Source organism: Pongo abelii, chromosome 15 (assembly GCF_028885655.2).
Source record: "Pongo abelii isolate AG06213 chromosome 15, NHGRI_mPonAbe1-v2.0_pri, whole genome shotgun sequence".
Lineage (NCBI taxonomy): Eukaryota > Metazoa > Chordata > Mammalia > Primates > Hominidae > Pongo > Pongo abelii.
The window spans coordinates 22,431,607-22,446,202 of NC_072000.2; the positions used below are offsets into that span (position 1 = coordinate 22,431,607).

The following is a 14,596-nucleotide window of genomic DNA, read 5'->3' on the forward strand; positions in this document are numbered from 1 at the left end:
CACTGATGCCACAGAAATACACAAAACCATTAGAGACTATTATGAACACCTTTATGCACACAAACTAGAAAACACAGAAGAAATGGATAAATACCTGGAAACATATAAACTCCCAAGACTGAATCAGGAAGAAATTAAAATCCTGAACAGACCAGTACTGACTTCTGAAATTGAATCAATAATAAAAAGCTTACCAGTAAAAACTCTGCAACAGATGGATTCACAGCCAAATTCTAGCACTCATATAAAGAAGAGCTGGTACCAGTTTTACTGAAACTATTCCAAAAAAACGAGGAGGAGAAACTTCTTCCTAACTCATTCTATGAGGCCAGCATCATTCTGACACCAAAACCTAGCAGACATGGGGAAAAAAAAAAAAGCAAATTGGGCTGGGCGCAGTGGCTCACACCTATAATCCCAGCACTTTGGGAGGCAGAGGCAGGCAGATCACCTGAGGTCAGGAGTTCGAGCCCAGCCCAGCTAACATGGTGAAACTCAAATACAAAAAATTACCTGGGCTTGGTGGCACAGGGCTGTAGTCCCAGCTACTCGGGAGGCTGAGATAGGAGAATCCCTTGAACATGGTAGGCAGAGGTTACAGTGAGCTGAGATCACGCCATTGCATGCCAGCCTGGGAAACAAGAGTGAAACTCCGTCTCAAAAAAATATATATATATATATTTATATAAATTATATATGTATAATATATATAAATTATATATAAATATATAAATTTAAATATATATATATTTATGTAAGTATAAATATATCTACCAAACTGAATCCAGCGTCACATCAGAAAAGCTAATCCACCATGATCAGGTAGGCTTTATTCCTGGGATGCATGGTTAAACTCCCTCAAAAACTAGGCATCAAAGGTACGTACCTCAAGACAGTAACAGCCATCTATAACAAACCCACAGTCAGCATCATACTGAAAGGGCAAAAGCTTCAAACATTCCTTTTGAGAACCAGAACAAAACAAGAATACCCACTCTCACTATTCCTATTAAATAAAACACTGGAAGTCCCAGACAAAGCAATCAGGCAGGGGAAAGAAATAAAAGGCATCTGAATAGGAAGAGTGGAAGTCAAATGATTTCATTTCACAAATGATAAAATTCTATACTTAGAAAAGCCCACAGTCTCTGCCCAAAGGCTCCTAGATCTGATAAAGAACTTCAGTACAGTTTCAGCATACAAAATAAATGTATGAAAATCAGTAACATTTCTATACACCAATAACATCCAATTGAAAATAAAATTCTATTAACAATAGCCACAAAATAATAAAATACCTAGAAACACACGTAACCAGGAAGGCAAATGATCTCTACAATGGGAATTACGAACCATTGTTAAAAAAAAAAATTAGAGATGACAAAAACAAACAGAAAAACATTCCATGCTCATGGATATGAAGAATCAATATTGCTAAAATGGCCATACACTACCAAAAGAAATTTACTTTTGAATTCAATGTTATTCTTATCAAACTGCCAACAACACTTTTTGACAGAATTTTTTAAAAATGAAAAAACTTATTTGAAACAAAAAAAGAGCCTGAATACTCAAAGCTATTCTATGCAAAGGAACCAAGCTGGAGTCATCATACTACCCAACTTCAAACTACACTAAAAGACTACAATACCTAAAAGAGCACGGGTACTGGTACAAAAATAGACACATACACCAATGGAAAAGGCTAGAGAACACAGAAATAAAGCCACACCTCTAAAACCATCTGATTTTTCACAAAGCCAACAATAACAAACAATAAGGAAAGGATTCCCCACCAGGCATGGTGGCTCATGCCTGTAATCCCAGCACTTTGGGAGGCCAAGGCAGGCGCATCACCTGAGGTCAGGAGTTTGAGACTAGCCTGGCCAATATGGTAAAACCCCATCTATACTAAAATAACAGAAATTAGCTGGGCGTGGTGGAGGGCGCCTGTAATCTCAGCTACTCTGGAGGCTGAGGCAGAAGAATCACTTGAACCTGGGAGGCAGAGGTTGCAGTGAGCTGAGATGGTACCATTGCACTCCAGCCTGGGCAATAAGAGTAAAACTCCATCTCAAAAAAAAAAAAAAAAAAAAAAGGGAGGAAGGAAAAGACTCCTGATTCAATAAATAGTTCTGGGATAACTGGCTAGTCATATGCAGAAGACTGAAGCTGGACCACTTCATTTATACCATACACAAAATTAACTCAAGATGGATTAAAGACTTAAATATAAAACCTAAAAGTGTAAAAACCCTAGGAGAAAACCTAGAAAATACCATGCTGTACATTGGCCCTGGCAAAGACTTCAAGACTGAGCATGGTGGAGGGCGCCTGTAATCCCAGCTACCCAGGAGGCTGAGGCATGAGAACTGCTTGAACCCAGGAGGTGGAAGTTGCAGTGAGCCATGATCACGCCACTGCACTCCAATCTGGGCAACAGAGTGAGACACTGTCTCAAAAGAAAAGAATTAAAAAAGGAAAAATGAGGTCATGAGCTAAACATCTGCCCCCAAATTGTATGGAAAGGTATATGAATAAAGATCATCAAGACTTACCAGAAGAGAAACCTGTAAGAAAAAACTTCAGTAGCAATTACTACTATGGTAGGAAACCTACACTGTAATTGAGGAATTGCTGAAGCCTGAGAGTAGACAAGTGTGAGTTAAAGTCTCCAGGGAGGCCAGTCTTAGTTCCTCCTTCTCACTTTTGAGTTTTATCTTCAGAAACTTTACCAGATTCTCACAGTAGAGGTAGAAAAATCTCATGTTTCTGGCATAGGGAAAGGAAATGTACCCATTCTAAAAACCACCTAGAACATTCTATTTTTCTTACCAAGCTCTGCCATCAGAAAACTATTTGAGCAAAGCCTAACCTACTGGGGTTTTGTTAGAGTTTATATGACCTAAGTTAAGGGAAACACCCATCACCAGACTGCTGTAGTCTTCAGCGGGGGAAGAAGAGAAATATTCAACTTCAGACCACTTGAGCCCTTCATGTGAGAGAAAAAACATGCAACTCCCATTCCCTCTAGCCTTCCTGTTAAACCTAAGGGGGTGGGAAATGTGAAGCATTTTTTAAGATGACAAGACAGAGGCACAGACTCACTACAAGACACAAAACTCAGGGGCTGGAATGGAGATACCGTTCTGTTCTCAATAAATGCATCAGGACAAATTGATGGGAGCGGAAGTAATAAGCAACCTAGGTTTTCCTCCCTGTATCTCATGCTCTGTGTCATAGACATGTCCTCTGGAGGACAGAGCACTTCTCCTATGTAACTCTGAAAGAAGTAACATTTTTCTGATTTCCAAAATACTTTTGCTCTAGTTCAATTCAGAAAACTAAAATCTGCTAAGGAACATATTTGAAGAACACTACAAATCACCTGTAGGGAACCCATAGAAACACATTAGGAAATGTGATATTGTGTTGTGCACATTTTGAAGGCTGGATTATTGGGAGGTATGTTTTGTTGTCAAGTTCTGAGAACATACAATCCATTAGGCAGAAGCTACATAGAAAAATGAGCTTTCACATTAAAAATTTTGGAACCCAGATGGTACAATAAAAGTTTAGAAATTGTATACTCTGTGGATGTGTTGATGTTTTATATTATTTGATGTGGAAATGAGTGAATGGGGCTAGATTATCCAGAATGTATATGAGATAATCAGAGTTAACCAAGGAGTAGGTAAAATTAAAATGATCATGGTAATTATTTGGAGCACTAAAGAACAAACATTGATAATGTGAGATCTGTTGTTTTTTCCCAGATACATGAAATACATTTCTTTGTTATTAAGATGAATATATTTTAAGCATAATGCTTCTGTTATGCTTAAAAATACATTTTTTTTCAGCCAGGCGCAGTGGCTCACGCCTGTAATCCCAGCACTTTGGGAGGCCGAGGCGGGCGGATCACGAGGTCAGGAGATTGAGGCTATCCTGGCTAACAAGGTGAAACCTTGTCTCTACTAAAAATACAAAAACTTAGCCGGGTGTGGTGGCAGGTGCCTGTAGTCCCAGCTACTCGGGAGGCTGAGGCAGGAGAATGGCATGACCCCCGGAGGCAGAGCTTGCAGTGAGCTGAGATTGCACCACTGCACTCCAGCCTGGGCAACAGAGTGAGACTCCATCTCAAAAACAAAAAACAAAAAACCTTTTTTCCCAAGCTGCCATTGGACTTTTAGCCAACACCTTTTTCGTTTTCTTCAACATTTTCACATTCCTTCAGGATCAGAAATCAAAGCCCCATGACCTCATCAGCTGTAACTCGGCCTTCATTCATGTAGTGATGTTCCTCACTGTGGTGGATGCTTGGCCTCCAGATATGCTTGAATCACTGCACTCAGGGAATAAGTTCAAATGTAAGTCCTTGTCCTACATAAACAGAGTGAGGATGGGCCTATGTATCTGTAACACCTGTCTCCTGAGTGCACACTGGGCCAGCACCATCAGCCCCAGCAACTGCTGTTTGGCAAGGCTTAAACAGAAATTCACAGATAACATTATCAGTGTCATCTTTATTTTTTGGTCCATCAATCTGTCTTTCAGTCATAACATAATATTCTTCACTGTGGCTTCTTCTAATGTGACCTAGACCAGCCTACTTAAGGGCAGCAAATACTGTTCACCTTCTCCCATAAAGTCCTTCATGAGAAGAGTATTTTTTACTCTGACATTATCCAGGGATGTCTTCATTATAGGAATTACACTGCATTCAATTGCACACATGGTGATCATTTTGTCCAGGCATGAGAGGCAATCTCAGCACCTTCACAGCATCAGCATCTCTCCACGAGCCTTCCCAGAAAAAAGGGCCGCTCAGACCATCCCGCTATTAGTGAGCTACTTTCTGGTCATGTGCTGGGTGGACCTCATCATCTCATCTTCTTCAACCCTGCTGTGGACGCGTAACCCAGTCTTCCTGAGGGTGCGGAACCTTGTGGGCAATATCTATGCCACTGTTGTTCCATTGGAACAAATCAGCTCTGATAAAAATATAGTTGACATTCTCCAAACTATGCAAAGTGCTATAATGCTTTAACAAGTTGGCGATGGAAAACATTTCTAAAAAACAGTCTTCTCCTATAGTTAAATTGTTCAAGTAGCCCTGGTGTTCTTTTTATCTTATTTAATAAAATGCACGGAATCACACTTTTTTATTTACATGCTTTCAAAACTGATGCATCCAAGGACTATGTAATTTCTTTAATTCCAATGTCTACCATGGTTGACATTTCCGTATCAAGTTTCTTACATTTTTATTTTCATTTTATCTTGGTAGCAGGAAATGTTTCTCTCAAAATATACTCTTCTCTTTTTTTGAGACAGTTTCGCTCTGTAGCTGAGGCTGGAGGGCAGTGGTGTAATCTCAGCTCACTGCAACCTCCACCTCCAGGGTTCAAGCCATTCTCATGCCTCAGCTTCCTGAGCAGCTGGGATTACAGGCACGCACCACCACGCCCAGCTAATTTTTGTATTTTTAGTAGAGACGAGATTTCACCATGTTTGTCAGGCTGGTCTCGAACTCCTGACCTCATGATCCACCCGCCTCAGCCTCCCAAAGTGCTGGGATTACAGACGTGAGCCACCACACCCTGCCTTGAAGTATACTCTTAACAATCTTCTATTGGTAATCAAATTTCTCAATGTTTTTACTTTTGAAAATATTTTAATTTACTCTTATTTATGAAAGGTACTTTAGCTAAATATCCAATTTTAGCTTTTATACTATGCTTGTTCGTTAGAAACTCCCTGACTGGAAATATGTCAATTTGGATTTTACATTTAGCTTAGAATTTATTTTAAAGGGTTTTAAATGAAATTTACATGTAATTAGATACTATATGGTTACACAATATTTTCCCACATGTGCTATAATTGACAAGTAAAAATTGTATATATTTAAGGTATACAATGTGATGTTTATATATATGTAAATATATACAATAAAATTACTACGATCAAGCTAAATAACATATTCCTCACTTCCCATAGTTACTGTTGGTATGATAAGAATATTTGAGATCTTCTTTATTAATAAAATTTACCTGTACATTAACTGTAGCCTCCATGCCGTACATTAGGTCTCCAGTACTTATTCATCTTATAAAACACGTTTGTACCATTTGACCAATATCTCATTCCCCCAAGCCACAGCCCTTGGTCACTACCATTCTACTCTCTGTAACTATAATTCAAGCCCTTTTTTAGATTCCACATGTAATTGAGATAATGCAGTGTTCATCTTTCCGTGTCTGGCTTATTTCACTTAGCATAACGCCCTCAAGATGATCCGTGTGGCTGCAAATGTCGAGATTTTTTCAAGGCCTGAATTGTGTCTCACTCACACACACACACAATACATATATGTAAAATTTCCTTTTTATTGTTGTTGTTAGATATAACAGCGGGCTGGTGTGCAGTGGCATGATTATAGCTCAATGTAACCTCTAAATTTTGGGTATAAATTATTCTCCCACCTCAGCCTGCCTCCAAAGTAGCAAGGACCACAGCAATACACCACCATGCCTAGCTAATTTGTAGGGACATGGTCTTGCTATGTTACCCAGCCTACGGAGTTTCACTCTGTTGCTCAGGCTGGAGTGCAGTAGCACGATCAAGGCTGACTGCAACCTCCGCCTCCCAGGTTCAAGCAATTCTCCTGCCTCAGCCTCCCGAGTAGCTGGGGCTACAGGTGCCCACTATCACCCAGCTAATTTTTGTATTTTTAGTAGAGACAGGGTTTCACCATATTGGCCAGGCTGGTCTCAAACTCCTGACCTCGTGATCCACACACCTTGGCCTCCCAAAGTGCTGGGATTACAGGTGTGAGCCACTGCACCCGGCCCCTTATCTATAGTTAAGAATGCTTCAATAAACATAGGAATGAAAATATCTCTTCAAGATAGTGAATTCATATTCTTTGGATATTTACTTAGACGTGAGATTGTTGAAGCATATGATAGTTTTGTTTTTAATTATTTGATGAACCTCCATGCCGTCTTTCATGGCTTTACCAATTTACATTCGCAGTGATAGTGTACGTGGGTCCCTTTTCTGTATATTCTTGATAACACTTGCTTTCTTTTGAATTTTTGATAAATATCACCTTAGTATGTGTTTGAATGCTAACTCATTGTGGTTTTGATTTGCATTTTTCTCAAAATTACTAATGGCTTCTTTAAAAAAACTAGTTTTTTGGCCACTTTTTAAAAGAATGCGTTACTTTTCGTTGTTATTTTTATTTTGGGGGCTTAAGTTTTATGAGTTTCTTGCACATTTTGAACATTAACTCTTTATCTGATATTTGGCATACAGGTATTTTTCTCCAATTCTTTAGATAGCGTTTTAATGTCACTGATGGTCTTTTGCTATGCAGTAGAAACTTTTTAGTTTGATGTAGTCCCACTTTTTTTTCCTGTGCTTTTGGTGTCAAACACACAAAAAAACTACTGCTAGGATCAATGCCAAAGAATTTTGCTCAGTGTTGTCTTCTAGAAGATTTATGGTTTCAAGTCCAATGTTTAAGTCTTTAATATATTTTAAATTAATTTTATGTATGTCGTAAAGCTTGGATGCAATTTGTTTTTGCATAGGGATATCCCATTTTCCCATCACCATTTATTGAAGAGTTTATTCTTTCACCATTGTGTGTTTATATGCCTTTGTTGAAAATTTGTTGACTGTATACAGATGGATATATTTTATATATATCTGAGCTCTCTATTCTGTTCCATTGGCTTATGTGTTTGTGTTTTTGCCAATATTTTGCAGTTTTGATGACCACAGCTTTGCTATACAGCTTGAAATTAGGCAGCATACTGCTTCTAGCTTTGTCCCTCTTTCTCAAAATTGCTTTATTTGAGGTCTTTTGTAATTCCATACAAACTGTGGAATTTTTTTAAATTTTTGTTGAAAATGCTATTGAAATTCTGATAGAAATTGCTTTAAATATATACACCAATTTCAGTAGTATGAATGGTTTTTTTTCTGGTTTTGTTTTTTTGAGATGGAGTCTCACTCTGTCACCAGGCTGGAGTGCAGTGGCGCAATCTCAGCTCACTGCAACCTCCACCACCTGGGCTCAAGTGATTCTCATGCCTCAGCCTCCCGAGTAGCTGGTATTACAGGCATGTGCCACCACACCCAGCTAATTCTTGTACTTTTAGCAGAGACAAGGTTTCATCATTTTGGCCACGATGGTCTCGATCTCCTGACCTCATGATCCACCCACCTCGGCCTCCCAAAGTCCTGGGATTACAGGCGTGAGCCACCGTGCCTGGCCAGTATGAATGTTTTAATACTAATTTTTCTAATCCATGAACACTAAGTACTTTTAAATTTGTCTTTTCTATAATTGCCTCCACTAATATTTTACAGTTTTTGTTGTACAAATCTTTTACCTTCTTTATTATATTTATTTCTAAGTATTAGATTGGTGCAAATGTAATTGTGGTTTTTGCCATTACCAACCTAATACTTTATTATTTTAGATATTATAGTATATGTAACTGTCTTCTTGATTTTTCCCAGATATTTGTTGTTGGAGTATAAAAATGCAATGGATTTTTTGTACATTGATATAGTATCCTGCAAACCTACTGACTTTGTTTACTAGTTCTAAAATTTTTTCATGTAATGATGAGCACACTGGCCTGTGTTTACACATTATTTGATCGTTTTTATTAACATATCACAGTGCCTAAAAGTGTGCTCTGTTGTATTTTTGCTGTGACAAATTCTATAGCATCTTTTAGTCCTAATCTTTTTTTAAATGCTTTTGTTTGGTATTTGATAATAATGTGTCTATGGTTACTTTTCAATTGTGCAACACATTTATCTCCAAGCCAAGTCAAATTTTCTAATGAAATTAATAGTTTTATATATATTTAGTTATTGTAAATCAAAACAGTAAATTTTTATGATAGTTTTAAAGTTACTAAGATTGAGAATATGTCAATTTTTCACCACTCATGAATCTGTGGGTTCCTTATTTTAAACAATTATATATAAGGGGTGTGTGTGTGTGTGTGTGTGTGTAGTGTGTGTGTGTGTGTGTGTGTGTGTAGTGTGTGTGTGTGTGTGTGTGTCTGTGTGTGTGTGTGTGTGTGTGTGTGTGTGTGTGTACTGGCTTAGAATCTTGCCTAACATATTGTCTGCACTAAGCAAGTACTAGTAAAATTATTCATCAAATAATCATCTTCATACCATTCTTCAAATGGCATATTGTTTGTTCTAATTAAAAACTATGTTTCTGTCTTATGTTAAGTAGCAACAAAAATTGGAAGGTCTACTTGGTTTGCCCTCTTGAGAAAATTCAAAGTTAAATGGTAGTTTTAATAATTTCCTTTAGATTCAGTACCTTATTTTCCTCACACAAAAATGTAAACATTAAGGATAGCATCATATTTAAATGATCCATCCTACAATAGACAGACTTTGGGTCATTCACTGATTGGGCTGAAGTCTTACTCTCTATTATTTCTGATATTTTCATGTTAACAGCCTAGAAAATCTATTACACATGGAATGTTATAAATTAGAAATTAATATCTTGGATGTACAACTTACAAAAGTAAACTGAAAAGTATAAAATAAATATTTATATATTATGAATTGTTACTCAAGTAAAGCAAAAGCATTCATTTAAAATACTTTCACAAAGAAAATCCAGGGCAAAATAACCTATATAAAACATTCTACCAATATTCAATAAATAATTAATACTAATTCTTCAGCAGAAAATACTTCCAAAAAATGAAGAAGAGGGAACATTTTCCGATTCATTCTAGAGGCCAGTATTACTGTAATACTAAGGCCAGACACAAGTATAAACAGAAGGTCTGTGGGCAAATATGCCATATTCATGTAGACACATACAGCCTCAGAAAACTTTAGCATGCTAAATCGAGGCACATAAAATATGAATATACACCAAGAACAAATGTGATTGTTTTGTAAATGTCGTTGTGACTTAGTATCTAAAATTCAATCAAGATAATACCCAATATTAGTAAAGAACAAAAAGTGATCCTTTAAATAGGTACAGAGAAAGTTACAAATATCAAGCATCATTCCTGACAAAACCCCCAGCAAACTACTAATAGAAAAAGATTTTGAGACCCACTAAGAGGTATCTATAAAAAACCTACAGCTAACATCCATCATACTTAATGGCGACAGACTTGTGCTTCTTTACCTGAAAGTTTGAGAAGACAAGAATTTCCACTTTAACCACTCTATTCAGCATTGTACTGGAGGTATTAGCCAGGGAAATTCTACAACAGAAAAAAAAATTGTCCAGATTATAAAATAAAAGTAGAACTGTCATTATTGCAAATGAAATAATTTTCTGTAAAATAAAAAAGATTCGCTAAAATATCACTAGAATTAATACACAATTTTATCAGGGGTTTTTAAGAACTGTGCAGGGTGGGACTCTACGTGCATAGGTTCAGTGCATAAACATACATCTACAGGAGGCCAAGGAGGGTGGATTACCTAAGGTGAGGAGTTCGAGACCAGCCTGGCCAACATGGTGAAACCTGGTCTCTACTAAAAAAAATACCAAAAAAAAAAAAAGATTAGCTGGGCAAGGTGGTACACACCTGTAATCCAAGCTACTTGGGAGGCTGAGGAGGAGACTCACTTGAACCTGGGAGCCGGAGGTTGCAGTGAGCCGAGATGGTGCCCCTGCACTCAAGCCTGGGTGACAGAGTAAGACTCTGTCTTAAAAAAAAAAAAAAATGATCTAAAAGCAACTAGGGGTCACCTGTTCAAGTTTGTGCTGGTTGGGGATCTTACCTCCTTCTGATATCTGGTCAGGGGTGGATAAGCTCTGGTGCTGTTGGGCCATCTGGTTTCTTTATGCAGCTGTGCCTACAAATAAAGAAACTAAGGAAACACAGTAAGAAAAATAACTTTCCCAGTTATTTCATCAGGGTGGCCCTCATAATATTTTTATTAATTTTTCATTTATTTATTTATTCATTTTTTGAAATGATGTCTTGCTCTGTCACCCAGGCTGGAGTGCAGTGGCTCGATCTCAACTCACTGCAACCTCCACTTCCCCCCACGTTCAGGCGATTCTCCTGCCTCAGCCTCACACCCGGCTAATTTTTGGTGTTTTTAGTAGAGACAGGGTTTTGCCATGTTGGCCAGGCTGCTCTCGATTTACTGACCTCAAGTGATCCTCCTACCTCGGCCTCCCAAATTGTTGGGATTACAGTCACAAGCCACTGCGTCCAACCTAATTTTTCTTAAATGTATGTAGTGCTCACATTTATTTCAGTGTTTAATACTGTAAGTGTTTTGGGCCTTTCTAAGTTTGGTGATGTTTTTGTGACCAGAAATACGCCATAGAAACTTAACTATTTCTATCAATTAGGCTATGGTAAAATTGGTTTAATTACAGGTCACAGTTTTCAAGAACATATTAAATCTTCACACTGAGTTAAGAACTTACTGTATTCAGCAGGCAATGGAGAGTCAGAAAAGCTTAAGCAAAAATGAGCAATTCTTTTACCAGAACATAGTTGATAAGACATAATTTTATGAAACATTGGGTTTATGACAAAGTTATTAAATTATGTAGATTTTATTAGGTCTGTGAAGATAAAGGCTACATAGGCCCATTTATCTGCAAGTCAGCACATAAACAGAGAAGGATGATTAACAATGTAAGCTTCTAGCTTATGCTAAATGTTGGTGGGAACAGACAATCAATTATGGAGAACTTCAGAGGACAGTAAGCTTGGATGGGATCTTGGAAGTTTTACAGGTCAATGTCACTCCATCTGTTGGCTGATTTTCACTAGATTAATAAATGAACAACAAAGATAACATATATCAGAAGTTAAAATCATTTCAATGAGTATCTGCCACGTCTGTGCCATTGTAGTGTACTAGGTGCCTTACAGCACTTAGGAGTCCTCTACTTACAAAATGCTTTTCACAAAATATGAAACTGCAGGCAAAGGTTCAGACATATTATGTTTGCTTTTAAAATCTTCTTGTGTTTTTTTTTTTTTTTTTTGAGACGGAGTCTCACTCTGTCACCCAGGCTAGCGTGCAGTGGCACAATCTCGGCTCACTGCAAGCTCTGCCTCTCAGGTTCAAGCGATTCTCCTGCCTCAGTCTCCTGAGTAGCTGGAACTACAGGTGCGCACTACCACGCCCAGCTAATTTTTTACTTTTAGTAGAGACAGGGTTTCACCATGTTAGCCAGGATGAGTCTTGTTCTCCTGAACTCGTGATCTGCCCACCTCGGCCTCCCAAGGTGTTGAAATTAGAGGCATGAGCCACTGGACCCTGCCTGTATTTAAAATCTTTATACAGCCTGGTATCCTTTTTCCTTTCCTTCCTTTTACCCTTTTATGAGTTTTATCTTAGACTAACCTCTGTAATGTTGCTATATGCCAGTATTCAGTTGCTGTGTTTGATGAATCATAAAATAGTGTAAAACTTCAATTAATGTTCTTTTTAAATAAAACATTTATGAACCCATCCAGTATAATGCTTATGATTTGGATATTCACAAAGTATTAGTTTTCTGTGGATCTCTCTAACAATAATGTGAAAACCCAAAATGAACATAAAATATTAGCTAATATATATTTCAAAGTATTCTACAAGTATAAAAACTATGACATTATTACTTTCATATATGTGAAACATTAATAATTTTTAGTCAACATAAACATAACCTTTACATCTAAACTTGTATTAATTCAATTAAGAGTTAATATAATATCCTAAAGTCATCAAATATTCAAAAATAGAATGTATTTTGACTTGGAATGTGCATAAAATTATTTTCAGCTGAGTGCAATGGCCTATGCCTGTAATTCCAGCACTTTGGGAGGCCGAGGCAGGTGGATTGCTTGAGGTCAGGAGTTTGAGACCAGCCTGGCCAACATGGTGAAACCCTGTCTCTAATAAAAATACAAAAGTTAGCCAGGCATGGTGGAGCATGTCTGTAATCTCAACTACTCTGGAAGTTGAGGCAGGAGAATCACTTGAACCCGAGAGGCAGAGGGTGCAGTGAGCCAAGATCGCGCCACTGCACTCCAGCCTGGGTGACAGAGATTCCATATCAAAACAACAATAATAATAATAATAACCATTTCCTGTGACTCTGAAGATAAAATAGCATTACAGAATACCGAATAATCCTGAATTTGGTTTTCTTGGTTTTATTTTGCTTTTTATTTAGTTTCGTTCCCCTTGACCCGTGGGCTGATGGTTCTTAGGTACACCTGAGTTTTCATTGTTAGGGTCAAGATTTTAAAACTTTAATGTGGTAATTTCTCTAATTTTGTTGACAGTTATTTCTCAGGTTGCAAGTTAAAATAAAATTTCCATTTTACTAAAGTCTTTGGTTTATTAATGATTTTATAGGGTGGTGGAACCAAGATGGCTGAATAGGAACAGCTCCAGCCTACAGCTCCCAGTCTGAGCAATGAAGAAGACGAATGATTTCTGCATTTCCAACTGAGCTTTGAAGAGAGTAGTGGTTCTCCGAGCATGCAGCTTGAGATCTGAGAACGGAGAGACTGCCTCCTCAAGTGGGTCCCTGACCCCCAAGTAGCCTAACTGGGAGGCACCCCCCAGTAGGGGCAGACTGACACCTCACAGGGCTGGGTACTCCTCTGAGACAAAACTTCCAGAGGAATAATCAGGCAGCAACATTTGCTGTTCACCAATATCTGCTGTTCTGCAGCCTCCGCTGCTGATACCCAGGCAAACAAGGGTCTGCAGTGGACCTCCGGCAAACTCCAACAGACCTGCAGCTGAGGATCCTGACTGTTAGAAGGAAAACTAACAAACAGAAAAGGACATCCACACCAAAACCTCATCTGTACGTCACCATCATCAAAGACCAAAGGTAGATAAAACAACAAAGATGGGGAAAAAATAGAGCAGAAAAACGGAAAATTCTAAAAATCAGAATGCCTCTCCTCCTCCAAAGGAATGCAGCTCCTCACCAGCAATGGAACAAAGCTGGAGAGAGAATGACTTTGATGAGTTGAGAGAAGAAGGCTTCAGACGATCAAACTACTCTGAGCTAAAGGAGGAAATTCGAACCCAGGGCAAAGAAGTTAAAAACCTTGAAAAAAGATTAAATGAATGGCTAACTAGAATAACCAATACAGAGAAGTCCTTAAAGGACCTGATGGAGCTGAAAACCAAGGCACGAGAACTACGTGATGAATGCACAAGCCTCAGTAGCCGATTTGATCAACTGAAAGAAAGGGTATCAGTGATGGAAGGTCAAATGAATGAAATGAAGTGAGAAGAGAAGTTTAAAGAAAAAAGAATAAAAAGAAACGAACAAAGCCTCCAAGAAATACGGGACTATGCAAAAAGACCAAATTTACGTCTGATTGGTGTACCTGAAAGTGATGAGGAGAATGGAGGCAAGTTGGAAAACACTCTGCAGGATATTATCCAGGAGAACTTCCCCAACTTAGCAAGACAGGCCAACATTCAAATTCAGGAAATACAGAGAACATCATGAAGATATTCCTTGAGAAGAGCAACCCCAAGACACATAATCATCAAATTCACCAAGGTTGAAATAAAAGAA

The 14,596-nt window shown here is 38.1% G+C and overlaps 1 long non-coding RNA gene and 1 pseudogene across 1 annotated transcript in view; one reads left to right on the plus strand and one right to left on the minus strand.

Annotated features, from left to right (window-relative positions):
* The window catches only part of LOC134760012 (uncharacterized), a 78,980-nt gene that overhangs the window by 36,609 nt on the left and 27,775 nt on the right, over nt 1–14,596 (minus strand). Inside the window, exons 3-4 of the long non-coding RNA XR_010136926.1 lie at nt 10,813–10,902; nt 10,208–10,286 (exon numbers count right to left, since the gene is read on the minus strand). This is a non-coding gene — a long non-coding RNA (uncharacterized LOC134760012). The remainder of the gene's footprint in view (nt 1–10,207; nt 10,287–10,812; nt 10,903–14,596) is intronic.
* PONPYGV1R-PS1944 (vomeronasal 1 receptor ponPygV1R-ps1944 pseudogene) lies at nt 4,769–5,050 on the plus strand (annotated as a pseudogene).